Source organism: Bos indicus x Bos taurus, chromosome 11 (assembly GCF_003369695.1).
Source record: "Bos indicus x Bos taurus breed Angus x Brahman F1 hybrid chromosome 11, Bos_hybrid_MaternalHap_v2.0, whole genome shotgun sequence".
NCBI lineage: Eukaryota > Metazoa > Chordata > Mammalia > Artiodactyla > Bovidae > Bos > Bos indicus x Bos taurus.
This window is the reverse complement of record NC_040086.1, coordinates 19,319,602-19,342,429: the sequence shown is the minus strand read 5'-3', so window position 1 is coordinate 19,342,429 and position 22,828 is coordinate 19,319,602. Positions and strand designations below refer to the sequence as shown.

The 22,828-nt window shown below is 34.2% G+C and overlaps 1 protein-coding gene across 2 annotated transcripts in view; it reads left to right on the top strand.

Annotated features, from left to right (window-relative positions):
* The window catches only part of STRN (striatin), a 112,376-nt gene that overhangs the window by 18,078 nt on the left and 71,470 nt on the right, over window positions 1–22,828 (top strand). The gene's annotated exons all lie outside the window — the stretch shown is intronic.

The window sequence follows — 22,828 nt, the reverse complement described above, 5'->3', positions numbered from 1 at the left end:
TTCTAAAAATATTGATTTGTTGGAGACATTCTCTTTTATTTTTCATTTTTGTGTGTAGTACATTTCAGATCTCTCCATTATCTCTCCATTAGGCTATTTATATTTCCTATCCATTTGATCTTTTTCAACCAAAATAGTGTACTCTTGCTTTGCACATAAGCCATATCTCTTATTTTCTTTGTCTCTCTCTTTTAAAAATCATTACTCAAAAAGGTTTGCATTCTGGAATGTCTTTCCAGCACCTCATGGTTTGTGTTACTCTTTCAGATTTATATGTTCTTTATTCAGATTTAGCTTAAGCCCCATTTCCAATATGAAGAGTGTTTAGAGAATATTTTTAGTACAGCTAATCCTTGAACAACACGAGTTTGAATTGTGCAGGTCTACGTAAACGCAGATTTTTTGCTGTAGTCAATACTACAGTATTTCACCATCCAAAGTTCGCTGAATCCGCTGCTGTGGAACCATGGATATGCAGGAACTACCAGGGTGGAGGGCCAGCTATACAAGGATTTTTGGCCGCCTAAAGGGTAGATGCCCCTAACCTCCTGTTGTTTCAGGGTCAGCTGTAGTTGCTTTATCGTTTGGCACTTAGGCTGTGTTACCTTGTACTCTACTTTTTATGAACCCGTTCACTTAATTGAATAGGTATTTATTGGATATCTGCTATGTGCAAGTGACCATTCTGGACCTTGGGGATATAGAAACCAATAGCGGAGCCAGTCCTTTCCATCTTGGAGCTTCAGCAACTGCCTCTGTACCCTATTAAAAAAAATTTTTTTTTTCCCTAGCACCTTTTCACAGTATATGTTAATAATGATGATGTTAAAATTGAGTTCAAATTTGCAAGGAACCCCTGGCCTAATACTGCAGCTCCCTCTTTCCTTCCTGCTACCTCTGCCTTACTGCTGACCAAGATCCACTGGTAACTTCAGAGGAGAGGATGATTGATCTGTAGGATGAGGATGTCTGTTGGGAGGTGGCTATTGTCATGGATTCAGTAATAAATTTAAAAAATTAGCCAAAGTAATACTGCCTAGGAAGATATTAGCTCAACTGTATACTGTCAGTCTCCCATGAAAAAGAAGACAGTAAATAGAACGCAAGCAAAAAGAAAATCTTTTTTAAAAATACTAGTCTTGGGATCAGTACTTATTCAGTTGTGTTTTTCATACACATCATCTTTGTCTGTAGAATCACAGGATGTTAAACTCTTTCATTTTATAGTTGAGGGTACTGAGGCTCCGAGAAGTTCAATAACTTTAATAAGATCACATAGGTTAGTGAGAGAACCAGGAGTAGGAATTTCCCAAATGACATCAAAGAACACTGAATTTTTGTATAATACAGTTCAGTAATTGATATGTATAGTTATGGCCCTGAGTTATCAAGAAAAATTAAGTGATGTTCACTGACTTTTTTGAAAAGTGAAAGCAGGAATTCATGGATCTTTTTGATTCAATATACTTCAAGGCTTAAATGATTCAATTTATATCCATTATTTTTTATATATGTTTTATGAATCTTTACTGTTTTTCCTACTTTGTGTTCCCTTTGTTTTCCTTTTAGACTGAGTAAAAATTTTTATTTTTGATATTTTGACCTAATTTTTTATATTAGTTTTTTTTTTTAAATCAGGAAGTGAGTGTGTTATGATGATTGAAAGTCAGGTAGTTACTGATAAAAGCTTTTTAAAATAAAACTTGACTTACCTAATTAAGGAATCTGTTAACATTGATTTTTTGACAATGTTTTTGTAAATTTGCCATAACATGAATTAGAGATTTAGAGCATAAAATTACTAGAAACCACTAATTTTTCTACAAAAAGAAACAACTTTAGTCCTTGTTTAGAATTCAGAGTTAAATTTAGAGTTTCTTTTTAGAAACTCTAAATTTCTTTTTAGAAACTCTAAATTTTATATTTATCAGTTTTAAAGAAAACCAGAGCTGGACGGTGGTTAAGATGGTAAAAGCAGATTTTAATCAGGAACCATTACAGTAGAAGGAAAGAGAGCTTTTAATATGAAACTGGGCTCAATCCCAAATACAACAAGGTAAGGTTGTAATAGAACGCCAATGAGGAGGGTATGTGGGTGTGTGGTGGGTGGAGGGGGTTGATGGAGACAAAGCATCAAGGATAAGAGGATGATTGTTATTCAGTTGCTAATTTGTGTCCAACTCCACCATCCCATGGACTGCAGCACTCCAGGCTTCCCTGTCCTTCACTATCTCCCAGAGTTTGCTCAGACTCATGTCCATTGAGTCGATGATGCCATCCAACCATCTCATCCTGTGTCGCCCCCTTCTCCTCCTGGCTTCAATCCTTCTCAGCATCAGGGTCTTTTCCGATGAATTGGCTCTTCATATCAGGTGGCCACAGTATTGGATTTTCAGCATCCGTCCTCCAATGAATATTCAAGGTTGATTTCCTTTAGGATTGACTAGTTGGATTTCCTTGCAGTCCAGGGGATTCTCAAGAGTCTTCTCCAGCACCACAATTCAAAAGCATCAATTCTTTGGTGCTCAGCCTTCTTTATGGTCCAACTCTCACATCCATACATGACTACTGGAAAAACCATATCTTTGACTAGATGGACTTTTGACAGGAAAGCTTTTTTTTTTTTTTTTTTTCCAGAAAAACATCTATTTCTGCTTTATTTTTTTTTTTTTTCTTTTTTCTCCAATTTTATTTTATTTTTAAACTTTACATAATTGTATTAGTTTTGCCAAATATCAACGTGAATCCGCCACAGGTATACATGTGTTCCCCATCCCAAACCCTCCTCCCTCCTCCCTCCCCATACCATCCCCCTGGGCCGTCCCAGTGCACCAGTCCCAAGCATCCAGCATCATGCATCGAACCTGGACTGGCAACTCGTTTCCCACATGATACTTTACATGTTTCATTGCCATTCTCCCAAATCTTCCCACCCTCTCCCTCTCCCACAGAGTCCATAAGACCGTTCTATACATCAGTGTCTCTTTTGCTGTCTCGTACACCGGGTTATTGTTACCATCTTTCTAAATTCCATATATATGCGTTAGTATACTGTATTTATGTTTTTCCTTCTGGCTTACTTCACTCTGTATAATAGGCTCCAGTTTCATCCACCTCATTAGAACTGATTCAAATGTATTCTTTTTAATGGCTGAGTAATACTCCATTGTGTATATGTACCACAGCTTTCTTATCCATTCATCTGCTGATGGACATCTAGGTTGCTTCCATGTCTTGGCTATTATAAACAGTGCTGCGATGAACATTGGGGTACACGTGTCTCTTTCTCTTCTGGTTTTCTCAGTGTGTATGCCCAGCAGTGGGGTTGCTGGATCATAAGGCAGTTCTATTTCCAGTTTTTTAAGGAATCTCCACACTGTTCTCCATAGTGGCTGTACTAGTTTGCATTCCCACCAACAGTGTAAGAGGGTTCCCTTTTCTCCACACCCTCTCCAGCATTTATTATTTGTAGACTTTTGGATCGCAGCCATTCTGACTGGTGTGAAATGGTACCTCATAGTGGTTTTGATTTGCATTTCTCTGATAATGAGTGATGTTGAGCATCTTTTCATGTGTTTGTTAGCCATCTGTATGTCTTTTTTGGAGAAATGTCTATTTAGTTCTTTGGCCCATTTTTTGATTGGGTCGTTTATTTTTCTGGAGTTGAGCTGTAGGAGTTGCTTGTATATTTTTGAGATTAGTTGTTTGTCGGTTGCTTCATTTGCTATTATTTTCTCCCATTCTGAAGGCTGTCTTTTCACCTTGCTAATAGTTTCCTTTGATGTGCAGAAGCTTTTAAGGTTAATTAGGTCCCATTTGTTTATTTTTGCTTTTATTTCCAATATTCTGGGAGGTGGGTCATAGAGGATCCTGCTGTGATGTATGTCGGAGAGTGTTTTGCCTATGTTCTCCTCTAGGAGTTTTATAGTTTCTGGTGTCTCTGCTTTTTAATATGCTGTCTAGGTTTGTCATAGCTTTTCTTCCAAGGAGCAAGTGTCTTTTAATTTCATTGCTACAGTCATTGTCCTCAGTGATTTTGAAGCCCAGGAAAATAAAATCTGTCACTGCTTCCATTTTTTCCCCTTCCATTTTCCATGAAGTAATGGGACCGGATGGCATGATCTTTGTTTTTTGAATGCTGAGTTTTAAGCCAGTTTTTTCACTCTCCTCTTTAGTTCCTCTTCACTTTCTGCCATTAGGGTGATATCATCTGCATATTTGAGATTGTTGATATTTCTCCTGGCAATGTTAATTCCAGCTTGATTCATCCAGCCCAGCATTTCGCATGATGTACTCTACATATGTTAAATAAACAGGGTGACAGCCTTGTTGTACTCCTTTCCCAATTTTGAACCAGTCAGTTGTTCGTGTAAGGTTCTAACTGTTGCTTCTTGACCCAAACATCAAGGATAAGGGATTCTTACTAAATTGACCTGACAGGATTCTTGCTGAGGGCAGGCTAGGGTGATCAGATATCACTCGAGGGATAGTGGGGATGAGGAATTTGATCGATATTGAGGATGATCAGATATTGAAGGTGGCTGGAGAAGGAAATGGCAACCTGCTCCAATATTCTTGCCTGGAAAGTCCATTGGACAGAGGAGCTCGGTGGGCTACAGTCCATGAGGTCTCGAAGAGTTGGAGATGACTGAGTGACTAAGCACGCACACACACACATTTTCAGATATTGAAGGTAGAAGATTCTTGCTAAACTGCCTTAGTAAAATTCTTGCTAAAATTGAATGATACAAAGATGGTCATGGAAATCCAAAGATTGGGTCTTAAAGAAGAAAGAACTCAGAGAAGGCTGACTAAAGTTTTGTCAAGAAGAGAATCTTTGTCAGAAGAAATGATTTATATAGAATAAGAATAATTGTATATACAAACCACAAGATATATACAAAAAATAGATTTGTATTTTTTGTATAACTCGCTCTCCCCAGTTCTTGGCCATAATCTGTTTAGGTGTAAATTCTGGTATCAATTTAGTGTGTATCCTCCCCGAATTTTAGTGTATACACATATAAACATACAGTTTTTTTTTTAATTGAACTTGTATTTGCCTTGACAATAATTGCATCTTTACATTTTAAGTTTTTCCAGTTAAGATTTCTCTCTTTCCTTAAGTAGAGACATCTTATACTTAAATACTTAGGAGTAAATTCAAGAATTTATAGGTTTTATTACTTTTGTGAGTGGGATTTTTCCACATTACTTTCCAACAGGTTATTTCCAGTATTTGGGAAAGCTGTGCTTTTGTGTGCGAAGTCATCTAGTTACCTTGCAGAAATACTTATTCTTTCTAATGTTTAGTTACTTTAGGTAGAAAAGCCAAGTGTAAATATTTCGTGTTTATTCCTTCTTTGTTTAGAATTGGCTATCAATCCCAGAACTTCATATTATGATAGTCATACTTACTGGAGGGTCTCCTTTTGTTCTTAAAAAAAGTTGTATGGAAATTGTGTAACTATTAAGTGTGATATTTGTTAATGGTTTCTAAAAACTACTATCTAGCATGTTAAGGAAGTTTCTTCTAAGTTTTCCAGGAGTTATTAACAGAAATAGATAATGAATTTTGTTAATTTTTTTTGATCTCCTAAAATAATATGTTATTTTTTTCCCTCATTTATCTTGCTAATGGCATAAATGTGGTTGTGGAGCGATTTTCTTTTGATACACTGATGTATTTGATTTGATTATATTTTATTTAGGATTTAGGATTTTTGCTTCAGTATTCTTAAAGTCATTGTTTTTGTTAATCTGAAGTCAGGTGAGAGGATTGAAATCTCCTGTTTTTCAGTCTGTGGCACATTATCATCTTGGTCTGCACACAGCCCCTCTCTTCTTTAATTTACTTATGCATTTTTGTCTTGTTTCCTCTCATATTGTCCTTCCAGATTTTTATATATCTTTGTAAAATATTTTTGTTTTTCCTATGCATGTATTTTTTTATTTACAAAAACTAAATTGTATAATTTTCACTTTTTAACAAGGCTCATCTGTGATATTTTCTGAATATTAAGACCATTACTTTTAGCTATTTGTGAATTTCTTTCACATATTAATGGGTAGAGAAATTGCTGGTTTGTAGGGTATATATAAACTTAAGTAATTTGCTGATTGGTTTCTAGAGTGATTACTCTTGTCTTTATTTCCACTAGCAGTGCATAATTGCACAGTGCTGTTTACACTTGGCATATTCTAGAGTTCTAATTTTTGCTAGTCTGATAAATGTGAAGCTGTATCTCCTATTTAAATTAATTTGAATTTTTCTGGTTATCACTGAGATGAAGCATCTCTTCCTAAATTTGTTAGCCTTTTGGGTTTCCTCTACTCTGATGTGCTTGTTTATATCCTTTGTAAGAGCATGGAGTGTTGGTCTCTGCATTTATTGAGATCATCTTCTATCTATATTCACAAGTAGGATTATTTTTCTTTTCCTATAATTTATTTTTGGCAATTTTTCAGGTTAGTGTTGCAGTTTTAATAGGAAACAGAAAGATAGTTTTATTTATTAAAGCTAAAAAAAATCTAATACTTGTAGAGTAGGTTAAGATGAAGTCATTGGATCTGTATTTATATTAGTAACATCACTTAAAATAATGGATATCATTTTATGTAATGGATTTAATTTTAAAAAGCCATATTTTCCGAATCTTATTTTTAAAAATTAATAAAAGGAAAAAAAATATATAGAAATACACGTGCATACACACACACATTTGTAGCTACTTTAATTGTATTAGAAATGTTAGAGGTTTGTGTGTATATGAAAACCAAGATTGCCAAATGTATTTCTAGTCTGAAAACTCTAGCCTTGTGTTACCTGCCTTGTAGATGGAATGCCCACATTTATAGTAAAATCAGCTACGTATAAACTTATTATTTCAGTCTTATCCTCCCTCCTTACAAGCTCTTTTCGTTATATCCTTATTACCTTTATATATTATTTACACGTAAGGCAGCTTATCTTAATAAAAGTCTGACGGTAGCGTCTTAGTTTTCTTTAGATCTCTGTTAGTGTAAACATCTATGATTTAAATATGATGCTTGTACATAGTTATTTTAACTATTTTATTTTTCTTTTTGTCTGTGTGACAATGATATGAGTTAATAAAACACTTATTCAGAGCGGTGAAACATAGGAGGAGCTCAATAAAAGTTAACTATTAATTTTGTATATTTTCGTTGTGCATGTGTGCTCAGTCATGTCTGACTCTTTGTGGCCCCATGGACTGTAGCCCACCAGGCTCCTCTGTCCATGTAATTTTCTAGCCAAGAATACTGTTGCCATTTCCTACTCCAGGGGATCTTCCAGACCCAGGGATCAAACTTACATTTTATGTGTCTTTGGCATTGGCAGGCAGATTCTTTACCACTGTGCCACCTGGAAAGCTAGGACTTATACATATAAGTCCTTGTACTTATTTTTAGTAATTATGTAACCAAAGCAGATGTTAGTTTTGCCTTTTTTCCTGTCTGTTTCTGGATATAGGAAAGTTCAGAAGGGACTTCTGCAAATTGTTCACATTGGTAACCTCTTAGTAATGGAATGGGGGTAAAGGAGTGGATCTCTTGGTTCTTCCTTTATATCTTTATATAAAGTTTGGATTTTTCCCCATTTTTCAGCATTTCTAGTGAGGAAGAAGAATATTTTTAAAAAGCAGCCAAGATGTAGCTTATTGAACTGATCTCTTTATGAGCATTTGGATGGCTTTGTTATAAGACAATGGTCAACATGTGGCAAAATAGTTCATATTAGTAATTATCATCAAAGAAATGCACATTAACACAATGAGGTGTCCTTTTCTGTCTATGAATTTTTTAAATCAATGAGAACACTTAATGCTAGGGAAGATGATTAACAATACCTATGAGGAAACTGTTATACTTTGACCTAGTAATTCTACTTGTCATAGTCTATCCCAGAGAAATAAACAAAATTGCTAAAAGTGTATATGCATGAAGATCATCATTGGCAGTTTATTTTGTACTAGTGAAAAATTACAGTACAAATGTTAAACTATAGTGAAACTAGTGTCATTTAGGAATGCTTTTGGCTGCAGGTAAACCCTATTAACAGAGACATAACATATAAAGTTCATATTTCTCTTAAGTCTGGTGGTGGGCAGTCTTTTTATCTCACATAACTGGTATAGTTGGTCAGTGAGGACATAAAGAAACTTTCTGTTCTCCTCTACTGTCTTTCACCCCCAGTGTGCTGGCTTATTTTCTTTCTTTTTGTTACATTATGATTCCAAGATTACTATGGTTAGAGACATCAGGACCACACTAAAAAGCAACGAAAAGTTTGTTTGAGGTTTTCTGTTTGTTTTGAAGTGAATCTCCTTTACCAGTGAGTGATAAACTTTCTCCAGAATTATCTTCTCTCCATCTTCAGCACACGTCTCATTGGTTACTTGGTTACATGTAACTGTAAGAGAATCTAACCAGGAAAGCATTTGGCTTTCCAGATTCTATAGTGGGAAGTTTCAGGGTTGGTAAAAGCGGGTTGGGAATGTACCATTTGTAAATAGGGACTAGTGCAATTTCGATGCATGAAGGAGGGCACCCAAAGCCAGTGCTCTGGGATAACGCAGAGGGAGGGAGTTGGTGGGGGTTTTCAGGATGAGGGGGCACACACATATACCTGTGACTGGTTCATGTTGATGTATGGCAAAAACCATCACAATATTGTAAAGTAATTATCCTCCAATTAAATAAAAAAGAAAGTACCGTGATGAAAATACATTTAATACATCTAACCTACTGAACGTGATACCTTTAGCCTGGCCTACCTTAAATGTGTTCAGAACACTTATATTATCCTGCAAGTTGGGCAAAATCATCCAATACAAAGCCTATTTTATCATAAAGGTTGAATACTTCATGTAATTTATTGAGTACTGAAAGGAAAAAACAGTGGTTGTCTTGAGCTTCGAATGGTTGTTAGTGTATTCGTCGTTTCTCCTTGTGATCGCGTGACTTACTGAGAGCTTTGACTGCTGTTGCTGTCCAGTATCATGAGAGTATTGCTAGCCTGGGGAAAGATCAGAATTCAAAATGTGAAGTACGGTTTCTATTAAATACATATTGCTTTCCCACCATTGTAATGCTGAACCTTCATAAGTCAGGGACTGTCTGTAGTACTAATGGGAAAACCAGGTTCCCTAATAAGGCATTCTCTCCCTCCAAATACAACTCTGCAGAATCAACCATTTTAAAAAACTCTTTAACTTTCCTTTTTGTTATTTATTCCTGTTTTAAAACAACATTCTTAAACTACTCTCTCTTTATCTGTTTTAAATAATATCTATAGACTTCATGTATGGTAAATTAAAACTTAGCTATGTCATCCCCTTTCACTTATCCACTCTATTTTCACTTTACTTTCTTCAGTATGTCTCAGTATTTATAGTTAATGTTTATATTATTATGTGAATGTACATATAATATCCACTTCTGAACCAGCCAGATTGTGTACTGTGATTTTTTCTTTTCCTATGAAGGTTTTTGGCTTTCTTGGAGTTAATGATTAACTCGTTTTCCCCCATGGTTTAATTTTTTTGAGTGTTGCTGTATTCACAAACTTCAGTAGCTTTTAGATACAAATTTACATGTGATCACACTTACCAGGTAATTTCTCTGGCCCTCTTCCCCCATTTGTAATATTTTTTTATGTGGTTGTGCTGAGTCTTCGTTGCTGCACAGGCTTTTCTCGAGTTACAGGGAGCAGGAGCTACTCTCTAGTTGCAGTGCACAGGCTTCTCATCGTCACACCTTCTCTTGTTGCAGAGCACAGGCTCTAGAGTGTTCAGGCTTCAGTAGATGCGATTTGTGGGCTCAGCAGTTGTGGCTCTCAGGCTCTAGAGTACAGGCTCAGTAGTTGTGTTGTGCACACGGGCTTAGTTGTCCTGCAGCATTGTGGGATCTTCCCAGACCAAGGATCGAACCTGGTCTTCTGCATTGACAGTTGGATTCTTTATCATTGAGCCACCAGGGGAGCCTCCTGTCCCCCTTGTTTTTAAAAAAAACTCTTGACCTTATACCTGGAGTTTTCTGTCTTGCTCTAATGTGGGCTACTTGCTCTTTAGGCCTGCAAATCAGCTTTTATCCTGGAACTCATTGCTTCCCTCCATTGTTAGAACTCCTCTGTTTTCTGAAGACTTTGTCTTCTTTTTAGTTTATCCTTTCATTTTAATGGTATCATTAGTCTCTTGAGGAAGGATGTATGGGAAAGAACTGTTTAGAAAATTTATATGTCTGAAAATGATTGACTGATGGTTGAAAAGAATGTGAATATATTGTTTCATTTCATTGTAGCCTCAATATTATTCTGATTCTTGTCTGTTTGTATTTGTCCTATTTTTTTGTCTTGGAAGATTATCCCTGGTTGTCTTAAGTTTTATGATAGGTTTTGGTGTAAGTGGTGAATTTGCATTTATTGTGTTGGTAGTAGGTTTGTTTCTGTCCTTCAGTTCTAGAAAAAAAATTTTTTTGAATGATTTGCTTGATATCCTTTTCTGAATTTTCTCTAGTCTCTCATATCAGATCAGATCAGATCAGTTGCTCAGTCGTGTCCAGTCTCTCTTATAGGAACTACTTATTAGAGTGTTAGGCCTTTTGATTGATCTTTTTACTTTCTTATCTTTGTCTATCTGTTTTCCATTTCTTTGCCTTTTTTGTTTTGTGAGAGAATCCTTCACTGTATCTCTTGATATTTTATTTTCCTATTTTGACTTTCATCTTTTCCATTTCAAAGAGTTTTGTTTTCCAAAAGGTACTTCCAGTTATAAGATAAATGAGCACTAGGGATGTAATGTACAACACGTTAAATATAATTTACATGCTATATGTTACATAAAAGAGAGCAAATCTTAAGAGTTCTCATTATAAGGAAAATATTTTCTTCTTTAATTTTATATCTATATGAGATGATAGATATTCACTAGACTTATTGTGAAATCATTTTGTGATGTATATAAGTCAAATCATTATGCCACATACCTTAAACTTATATAGTGCTCAATGTCAATTTTATCTGAATAAAACTGGAAGAAGAAAAAAACCAAACTGTTCAAGTAATCTATTAGGTAAGATTAGGGCCCATATGATGAGACAGCATTACTGAGGATTACTAATTTTAGTCCATCTAACCCCAAAATATTTATCAAAAAATCTAATATAATTTACTACACAAATAAAGTAAAATAGTCTTAACTGCAAAAAAAAAAAGTTCTGATCTCTAAACATTTTGATAGCATCCTTTTATTTTGTGGAGGCAGTATCATCTCTTGTTTCAGCAAAGCATTGTATATTTGTTAAGAAGTTTAGCTCTGGAACCAGGTCTGAATCCTGTTCATGCTTATTAACCCTGGACAAACTAATCTCTATGTGTCATATTGTTCTCTATCAGTTAAACAGGGATGATAATAACATTTCATGGGAGTCCATGAAAATTAAGTGCATTAATTACCTATAATATGAAGTACCCAGTTAGTGTTGGCTATATTTCTCTGAGACCATTGGAGATCTTTTGAAAACTTGTTTTGTGTCTGTATTGTCTTTTTTTCTTTGTGTTCCTTTTAATCCTTATGTTTTTGTCTATATTTTATTGGATAGAGACTTTTCTCAAATGTCCGGATGGCCCATGTTTAGGAATGTAGCCTCATAAACTGCTGCGGAGTCCTCTGTTTCTAGACCAGGTGTCTCACATGGAGCCTTCAGTACAGTATGATCAGGCCTTCACTGAAGGGTAATCTGATTCAGGTGAAATGGCTTTTTTGTTGTTGAAAGACCCCTGAATGCCATACTTAAATGACAGTAATTCTTTTTTTCTTCTGAGTTTTCTTCTGTTTTTTTTTTTTTTTTTAGCAAATGGTAGTCTAATCACCTGCCTTGGATAGAGAGCCTAACTGCAGAGGTAGATGGAACCTGGATAGGAAGTAGATTACAGGTTTTACCTTTAAAGCTTTCACTTAGTCATCTTGGTTGTTTTTTTTTTTTTTCGGTCACTGCCCCATTCTTGCCCTCTCCTGTACCTGGTGTTCTGAGTCAGGACCTCTGTGTTTACATTTCTTCAGAGACTAAATGTCTAGTATCTTGGGTGGTGGGCTAGAAATAGTTGCTTTCTTGCATGGAGTAGGGATGGACTCCAATAGGTTTGACTGCATTTCATATACTTTTAACTTCCACCTTTTTTAAGCCCTGTAACACACCTGTTCATCTGTGTATCTCATACCTCTTAATTTCTGAACTGTTCAAGGTATTTTGGGGGAGATCTACTAGCTTCTCATTGAATTCCCTCTGTAGGTACTTAGGTTTCTGAGCTGCTAAGTAAGTACACTTTCTTCATCTGTTTTCTCTCACCCCTTGATACCTGTGGCTTCTTTATATTATCTTTGATCTTGTGGGTTTATGTCTTTAAAAAATTATTTAATTCTCCTTGGAAAGGAGCTATTCTGTCTTATGTTTTAAAATTTAGTGTGTGTTTGCCTCATGACTATGCTGAAATATATGGAGGTTTTTTCCTTCTAATTTCCTTTATTATTCCTATTTTCACATTCCTGAGAATTTTGCCATATGTCTATCAAGTTCTGTGAATTATCCCAAGGGGGTTTTTAATACTTTGTCTTTAAATCTATACATTTACTTAGATATTAGTGCTATCTTAGTTAAATTATTTCTCCAGTCAGGAACATGAGTAGTGCTTTTATTTATTAATCTTTCTGGAACCTCATTGTATCAGACAGCACGGAGAGAGAAATGTCCATCTCTTCAGAAAGTTCAGGTGGGCAGCTCTGTTCTTGAGTGCTTTACAGTTTTCTGTAAATATTTATTTTTTTCTTTATATATTTATCCTTCTTTAAGTGAACACATTGTATTATTATTCATTTGTTATTGTTACTGTTACTGTCTTTTCAGTGTGTACTGTTAATACATAGTGTTAACATGAAAGAGAGATGCCCTAGAGCAACATGGACAGGGTGCGCATGGGAGAAGGGCAGCCGTTATCCTAACGTTTGGTCTTCTGCTCTATAAGGTTCAAACCCTTTATTATTGCATCGTAAGTACTTCAGATTCTTGGGAAACTGAGACCTAGTAACTAAGTACACAAGAGATGAAATTCTGTTTTAAATTTGAGTGGTTATTGCCCTTCTGGTGACAAGAAGACTTATAACGTCTATCCAGGCACTGCTGTAGAGAACCTGGGGAATCAAATTAGTATTCAAAAAATTGTTTCTGGTGAGCTTGAATTGGAGCAAAGGAAGCAAAGGCTTGAGGCCATGTAGAAAACTTCATATGGAAAAGCCTGGTGAACTATCTTTCGATTTTATTTTTGTTACTTTTGGAGGGTAACTATTTGTTGCCCTTTATTTGTAAAAGGAAATAATGGAGTGCTGCTGGTTTTATGGATTTATTTTATATACTGCCACTTAGCTAAATTCATCTGTGATCTTTTAATTTTTCTAGTTTCCTTGGGTGTTCTAGGTACACATCATTCCCTTTGGGAAAAAAACCAGTACTTTTTCCTTTCCTTTAATTATTTCTTTTTTTCTTCTTGAATAGTTCAAATACACATTTGTCCAAGCAATTTTTTTTTTTATTACTATATTAATGTTATTGGTGGTGGGGCCATTTTGAATCACCTTTGCTTCTTTTTTACATGTAGTTCTCTTTTTTTTAACTTGGTTTTTGTAGGAAATAAATAGGCCCTTTGAAAGGTGCCAAAATGTGCTAGACCCTTTCATAAACATTACGTAGTTTAAACTTTACAGTAACATTCTGAGTTTGGGGATATTATCAGCATTTTTACTAATGAAATGAAAACTTAGGTCAAATGATTTGCCATTATTAAGTGACAAATGAACTTTAGAAACACTAGATATTGAATGCTTTTTTTGGAATCTTTGATTCCTGGATCATATTAAACCTGTGAAGAACTATAATAGGATACATACTAAGATAGGTATGTGAAAGTGCTTTGTAAGCCATAGTGGAAAAGCTGAATATTATCATTGCCTCTCCTTAGCTTATCAGGGATAAGGTATGGGGTATGATGTGTTAGGTATTTGATCTACAAAAGCACCAGGAGGTCCCTAAGTGGCGACAGAAAAGGAATGTGTTCCTGTGTGATACTTACATTATTTAAAAAAAGACAGCAACAGCTCTGGTATACTTAGAAAATAAAAAATTTTGCTGTTTTCTTTTTATTTTAGAAAAATGAAGAATTTTTTTAGTTTAAATTTTTCTTGCAGGAACAAAATAGATTAAATTTAATAGATATTCAGCATTATCTTCTGGAATTAAATTTGAATCAGCAGACATGGAGGTTAATAAACTTGATAAGCAATAGATAAATAAAGATGATATGAAAAAGAGTTAAGGTAGCAATGAGTCCATAAAAACTGATAATAGAGGACACCAAACTTTCTCAAATATATTTTTTATAGTTATCTGTTTTTTACTGGTTTCATCAGCATATTGGAAAATTGCTTATTAATCATTCACAAATGCATAGTTTTCTAAGTCCTATTCAATATGTATAAGTATTTTATGTGTGTGTGTAATATCAATTATTTATAGGATGGTTCTATTAATAGTTAGGCCAAATTGCTAGTTCAATCACTTAGTGACTATTAATGTTTCACCAAATATGTGTTTCATGATCATGAATTTCTTTATTCTCACATAATTTTCTTGCAATTATGTGCTATTTGTCATTATAAAAAAAGATTATATATAATTTATTGTTGTGGTGGGGGGAGAAACAATCCAATCCATAAACTTGGGTTCTGTTATTACTAGAATAATGATAGCATATTTTTACTATCAGAAGACAGTAAAAGATAAAAAACTGTCTTGGACAACTGGTTGCTTATATTCTTTTCAGAGGTAAAATAGTAATGTTAAGTAAACAGGAAGATTTTGCCTACATGTGAAACATAAGAGAAAAGCTTAAACGTGTTCAATCAAGGGATTAGGCATCCTAAGTTTTTTTAAGAAATTGATTCTATTATATTTTCTGTCTGCCTTGGTCATTTTTCTTTTGCCTGAATATTTAATATTTATAATTTTCATATATTAATATCAAAACCTTTTGTTTTAATGATAGAAGTTGCAGTTCACATTTCATAGTGACAGTGTGGTAGATGAAAGAACTAAGAATTGAAAAAGTTATCAAAGCTATGTGGAAAACAATTTGTGGCTTATACTAATTTTTTATACTTCTAGTTTATTATTATCTTTGTCATTTACTATGACTAAACTTTTATCTTTTTAATCAGATAACATTGAATAACTAAGGTACTTGGGGACAGAACAGTTTTTTCTAATTGTTTAGTAGGTACTGTTTTCAGTAGAGTTATAATTTAGTAGAATGCAGGAATCCTGCCTTTACATCCTAATACAAGTCAAGTGGGAGGCACATACATTGAAGGCATTAAGTGAATAATTGTTGAATGCATGAATGGGGGCTTCTGTCTTCAAGGGGATTATAATCTGGTTGGAAATGAGATAAATCATAAACACTTAAAAAATTTAATGATAAAAGAAAATATTTTAATTGTTTGATAGTCCCAGTTAAATGAGATTAGCTACATACTGTGTTTAGCAGAGTGGTGAAAAACAAAAAATCCACCCCATTTTTCTTGAAATGTTAGGTAAATAAAAATAATGGCACAGAAACTTTATGAGGAAAATTTGAAGGAACTCACAGTTTGTTAAAAGATAAAGCTAGCTGTAGAGTTAATATCAGATTAAAATACAGTTTTTGCATTATACATCAGTTTTGTACTTGACTCCAGAATTAATAGGCATCTCACTGTATTTTATTTGTGTTTATTTTTTATATTTACTGCTTTTACTTGTAAGAGTTTCTGATTCTAGTTGCATACAGCACATGCTCTTCAGCATACATGTTTCAGCCACTGAACTGTGAGCTCTGTTTTACTTGTTTCGTCACTACCGTAGCCCTAGTGCCAGTAACTGTCCTGGTACAAATAAAAATGGTTAGATAGCATCACTGACTCAACGAACATTAGTTTGAGCGAACTCCGGGAGATAGTGAAGGACAGGGAAGCCTGGTGTGCTGCAGTTTATGGGGTCACAAAGAGTCAGAGATGTCTTAGCAACTGAACAACAACAACAATAAAGTAAATGCTCAGTTAATATTGTCAGATGAATAAATGTGAATATTTGAGTCAAATCCCCAGTTGTTAGTAGCCTCCAATGTTTCATCTTATGAATATATATGGATATATGTATGTGTATATTATATATATATTTGTTGGTTTATATATGTGTGTACTGGTATTGTACCCACACTGAATTGAAAGTGCACTATGAGTAGCAACTTGGTTTATTTGTCTTTCCTATATTCTCCTTTATGGCAGTTTGAACTTTTATGGGTGGTAGATATTCCGCAAAAATGTTATTAAACTGAATGAAAATTGTTGATTTTATTTTCTGATAAGGAGACTGCTAGAAATACAGTCATACACAAGGAATTTGGAAGAGAATTAAAAAGCTAGTGTGTACCTGTTTGTCAGCCTGAGGACATTTATAAGACTTCATCATTCTCTGTAAAGAGCTGGGGTTCTGGGACAGCTCAGTTATTTGCTCTTTAGCAGCCTATTTGCTTTATTTTTGGCCTTCTAACTATGTCACAGATGGTGTAGGTCAGTGGTTCTCCAAGTATTGTCCCAGAATAGCAGCATCAGCATCACCTGGTAATGTGTGATACTTAATAACAATGCATGTTCTAGGCCCCACTCCAGACCTGTTGAATCAGAAATGAGGAAGGGGCCAGCCCAAGCAATGTGTGTTTCAACACGTCCTCTAGGTGATTCTGAGGCTAAAGTTAGATGCTGCCAAGTGACGGCACTGTCTTTAGGAGAGAGGGCCAGCTAGAGATGATGGTTGTATGCCTAGAGAAAAACACCTAGCAGCCTAGATGCACGAGAATAATGTAGTCCAAAGCGTCTCAGAGGAAATAGGTATAATTTATAGAAGACATGAAGATGTCAGTATAGAGCAGATTGTTGAAATTTCACTATGTGCTCTTCTTTAGCTTAAGTAAACTATTTTATTAACTTTTACTTTTCATGTATTTCCCTTGTTATTTGTGAGTTTGTGCTCTGTTGACAGAAACTTGTATTAGTTGTCTTTTGGCACTTTATTTTAGATTTTTGTAAAAGTGAATATTCTTTCTTTCCCATAGCATATAACAGAAAAACAATTGAAAAATAGCCAACCGAAACTAATATTTTATGTACATTTCTTTTTGAATATACTTTTCATTGATTTCAGTTTTAAATTTTAACCCTGTAGCATTTTAGAGTACAAGATAATTTAAATGGTCTCAAAAACTATTTAAAATAATTTAGTTATTAGGTACTCCCATGTGTGCAGGTAAGCCTACTTAGATATAGCAGATTTATATTCCTTATATGTATCCTTTTGACAAATTAGAATTGAAAATAATAAAAACAAGTTTCCTATTTATCATGTAGACTTAAGTTGTAAAATATCTAGTTACTGTTTTTTTTTGTTGTTGTTTCTAACGGTTAGGAAATGAGAGGCCTGTTTTTAGGTATACAGTATAAAAAACTTATGTAATTTTTAAATATTTATTGTCCTTGAAGATAATTCCAAAATTTTCTCTTGAAAAATAGTGCCATTACTATTAGTTTTACTTGTACTACAAATATTTTATTTGTAACACTTAAAAGCTATATTCATACCTTATCTACTTGTTCAGATTGTCCACAGTAGTGGTGAACCTGATTTAACACTATCACAGTCAACATACAGTTGCATTTTCCAAACATATTATCTAATTATTGAACTTTATTAAGCTGATGAAAAGGAGAAATATGACTATAATTTTAATTGACATTTCTCTTTTGAGACTGAACATCTTTTTAATATGTTTGAGCTTTTGTATTTCCTTTCTATCAACATGTTCTTTTTGTTTTTTCCTGTTGAGTTCTTGATGTTTTTCTTATTAATTTGTAGGTGCTCTTTATATATAAGGAAAAACAAACTCTTGTGATTTGTGGCATTACTACTTCTCTGATTTTGTTTTGACATTTTGTCAAAAAGAAATGGTCTTATTTGTTATAGTTTTTCAGCAACTTTTAAATTACCATATATAAATTTTGTTTTTGAGGTGAAATTTATTAGTTTCTTATGACTTTGGGTTTTGTCTTATTTTCAAAAAGACATTCCATGAGATTATTAGAACAAAACAAACTCTACCTTTTCTTTTAATACTTTTGGGTTCCTTTAAGTTTTTGATCCTTTTGGCAATTTGTTTTGATATGAGAAATAATTTCCAGATGGCTGCCATCAACATTTATTGAATAATTTACATTTTCCCTAATGATGTACAGTGTCACCTTTAATTTATACTAAATTCCTGTATGTATTTGGGTTTGTTTTTGGATTGTCTGTACCATAGGTATGTCTTTTTGTGCATCATTACCACTTTTTAAGTGACTGTAAATGATGATATGTTTTAAAATATTTCAGAGCTTTGGAATTTTTTTTATTCTTGCTTATTTATTTTTCCATATGTACTTTAGGCTCATGTGTGATGTTTTTAAAAACGTTGTATTTGTATTTTAATTGGGCTTGCATAATTTTATAAGATTAATTTAGGAAAAAATAAAATTGTAATACTGAGTCTTCTTGTTTAAGAACACGATTTTGCTTCTCATTTGTTCATGTCATTTTTTTATGCTCTTCAGTAGCATTTAAAGTAATCTTTGTGTACCTCTTATTTTTTTCTTGTAAGATTTATTCTAATCTTATCACTTTGTTATTATAAATGGAATTGTTTTCATTCATTATATCATCTAACAGGTTGTTTTTATAGAAGCCCATGGGTTTCACTTTACTGAAATTCCCATATTTTTATAATAGTTTATAGTCTATTTTTTCTTGGATTTTCCAGGTATCCAGTCAAATCATTTGGAAATGATATGATTTTATTTCCTTTTTTAATTTATAAACTTATTTTTTATTAATTGAAGTATAGTTGATTTACAGTATTATATTATTTTTAGATGCACAACATAGTGGTTCAATATTTTATAGATTTTACTCCATTGACGTTATTACAAGATAATGACTGTAATTCCTGTACTATACAATATAGTCTTGTTTATCTCTGTAAATCCTATTCTCCTGATTTGTCCCTCCCCACTTACCTCTCTCTCCCCTTTGGTAACCACAGGTTTGTTTTCGATATCTGTGAGTCTGTTCTGTTTTGCATATTCATTCATTTGTACTATTTTTTAAATTTCACATACAAGTGATACCATACAGTACTTGTCGTTCTCTGACTTAGTTTCCTAAGCATAATATTTTCCAGGTTCATCTCTATTACTGCAAATGGCAGAATGTCATTCTTATGGCAAGGTAGTATTCCAGTGTATCATACATATATATAGGGAATACTGCTCTGTCTGTACATATATGTATATGTACACCATATCTTCTTTATCCATTTATTTGTTGATGGGCACTGAGTTCTTTCCATGTCTTGACTGTTGTGAGCAGTGTTGTTATGAACATTGGGTTGCATGCATCTTTTTAAATTAATTTTCATTTTTTCCAAACTTACTTCTTTCTGGACTAATGACAGTGGCCACCACCAGAGCAATGTTAAATATTTGTGGTAAGAAATTGTTTTGTTTTGTTCCTGATGGTCGTTACTTCTTAGGTTTCTCTATTACACATGGTACTGGCTTTTGAATTTAATTGTTTGTGTCTTATCATATTAAGGAAGTTGGCATAGTGTTTGTTTCAAAAACAGAAATCTCCTGTTGACAGAAAAGTTGGAAGGGCAGTACAAATAAGTTTTTTTTCTGAACCATTTGAGGGCAAGGTGCCAGGCAACCTGATGACCTATTGCCATCTACCAAATACTTCAGTGTTTGTTTTCTGTAGACAAGTACTATCCTGTGTAACCACACATAGCCATCAAGATGTAGAAATTAACACTGATGTATTACTACCATTTGATTATCCCATTCATATTTTGCCAGTTTTCCTAATAATGTCCTTTTATAGCCAAATCTAGAACAGAATCATGGATTCCATTTGGTTTTCAGGTCTTTTTAATCTCCTTCAATCTGAAACAGTTTTTCTTTGACTTTTATGACCTGACGCTTTTGAAGATTATAAGAATGTTAACATAAAATGCCCCTCAACTTGAGTTTGCTTGATGTTTCCGTATGATTGATTTCAGGTTTTGCATCTGTGGCAGAAATGTCACAGAGATATTCTTTGATCACTAGGAACTATCACAATATTCCTATTATTCTTGTTTGTTTTGCCTTTTCCAGGCACCTCCATCTTCTTTGTAATCTTTCTTTTCAACAATTCTGGGTCTTTTAGTATTAAATATTTAAATAATCCAGTATGTGAATTGATAGGAGGATGGGGAAACAAGTGTCCTGGAAATATAAGAAGTAGTTGGTGGGTTGGGGAATGAGTCACAGTAAAGATTTTTGAGCATTAGAGGCTGCAGTGTCAGAATCACCCAGGACAGAATGGTGGCAGAAATACAGAACTAGTCAAATGGGATAGAAAGGAAGAAATTGGTAATTTTTAAAAATTATTTTGATTATTTGATTATACTGGTTAAATTATTATTATTTTTATTAAAGCCACTTTGAAGACTGTCTTCTAGGCCAAAGCACTATTTGACCAAATAAGTTGGACTGTCATATCCTTTTGAAGGACATTCACTTTTGTCACTTTTTAATGCATATATTATTACTCTGCTTATATAAAATAATCTCATTGTAGAACAAATAATTTCAAAAAGTTTTATAATTGTTTAGTGTAGATATTACAGATATTTGATACATTTTCCTCTTTGTGTACAATTGAATCATCTTTAGCCTATTTTTATGTATTTCAATAAGATAAAAATAATCCTTCTAGTAACTGCAATATAAATTTTAAGAGTTTGTTGAAATGACAACAAAAACATGACAGTACCTACATTCTCAAAGTTGTAAGAAGCTCAGTGAGTTGGATTTCATGTTTATTATGGTACTGAAAAGAGAAAAATGGGTGTCGTTTAGACTAAGAAGTTTGATGTTCATTCACTAAACCTTTAGTTGGATCATCCACAATTTCTTAGGGATATTGTAAGGTCCATCATTAAATGTAATTTCTTGCTTACTTAAATGGAAAGCACTGTGGATATATAAATAACATTATCTGAGTTAATATAATACAAATGAGAGGGGAAAGAATGTGAGAATAGTGAACCTGATAGCTGTCTTTGAGGGCCTTTAAGTAGATAGATCTCCTGCCACTCTCCTAGTGGTGTTATGAGTTACCTTAACAGATTAGTACTTGCAAGATAGTTTTTAATTCCGTAAGTTGAAGGTATTATTTCAGTTCTAAATGTATTTTTTAGTTATTCTGAACGACTGTTCTTTGCTCTCCCCTTTTGTCTGACTGAAGATGAGAGTATTACAACTTATTCATGTTAAAATGTAGGAGTTTTTTTTTCTTTCTTTCTTTAGTAATACTTGGGTGGGGCCAGGAAATTATGGAGGGCCACTGGCTCTGATTTTCCTTTTCCCACCTTTCATTTTCTTTACCCCTGCATATTCGAATCTAAATGGGGGTGGGGTTAAAGGTGGGGATTGAGAAAAGGCAGTTATTCCTTATTTGTAGATGTCCAGGATAGTCTCTGGAGACAAAGAATCCATCATAAAATTTAAGTAGATGGTGAAGCTCTGAGAACTCTTACTTTACAAGGCTTGTTATAAGAACTCATGATTTTGCTTTACCCACTTTCCTCATCTTCACTCTGAAAATAAATTGTGTAAGTTTCAAGTGTACAGCATTATAGTTCAGTATTTGTAAATGCTGCAAAATGATCACTGCCACAAGTCCAGTTACCATCAATTACCACCGTACAGTTCACCCGTTATACTCACGTTGCCTGTCCCCCAACCCTTTTCACCTCTTGTAACCACAGGTCTCTTCTTTGTATTTATGTATTTGTTCTTGTTTTGTTTGTTCACCTTTTATTTTTTGTAAGATTCCACATGTGAGTGAAATCACACAGTTTCTTTCTCTACCTGACTTACTTTGCTTAGCATAATATCCTTGCGGTTCATCTATATTATTGCAAATGACAAGATTTTATTTTTTTATGGCTGAGTAATATTCAGTTGGAGATCAGCCCTGGGATTTCTTTGGAAGGAATGATGCTAAAGCTGAAACTCCAGTACTTGGCCACCTCATGCAAAGAGTTGACTCATTGGAAAAGACTCTGATGCTGGGAGGGATTGGGGGCAGGAGGAGAAGGGGATGACAGAGGATGAGATGGCTGGATGGCATCACTGACTCGATGGACATGAGTCTGAGTGAACTCCGGGAGTTGGTGATGGACAGGGAGGCCTGGCGTGCTGCGATTCATGGGCTCGCAAAGAGTCAGACACGACTGAGCGACTGAACTGAACTGAACTGAAAACATACGTATGCATATCTTCAGTAGCCATCTGTCAGTGGACACTTAGTTTCCATATCTTGGCTATTTATTATAAATAATGCTGCAGTGAACATGGGGATGCTTATTAGTGTTTTGAATTAGTGTTTTTATTTTCTTCAGATAGATACCTAAAAGCGGAATAGTACGACTTGTGGTAGTTCTCTGTCTTCGTTTTTTATAAAGGAGAACACCCTCAGTGCCTTAAAAGACAAACTCTTGAGCAAACTGTACTGTATTTTGCATATGTCTGCACTTATGTTTGGAGAAGGCAGTGGCACCCCACTCCAGTACTCTTGCCTG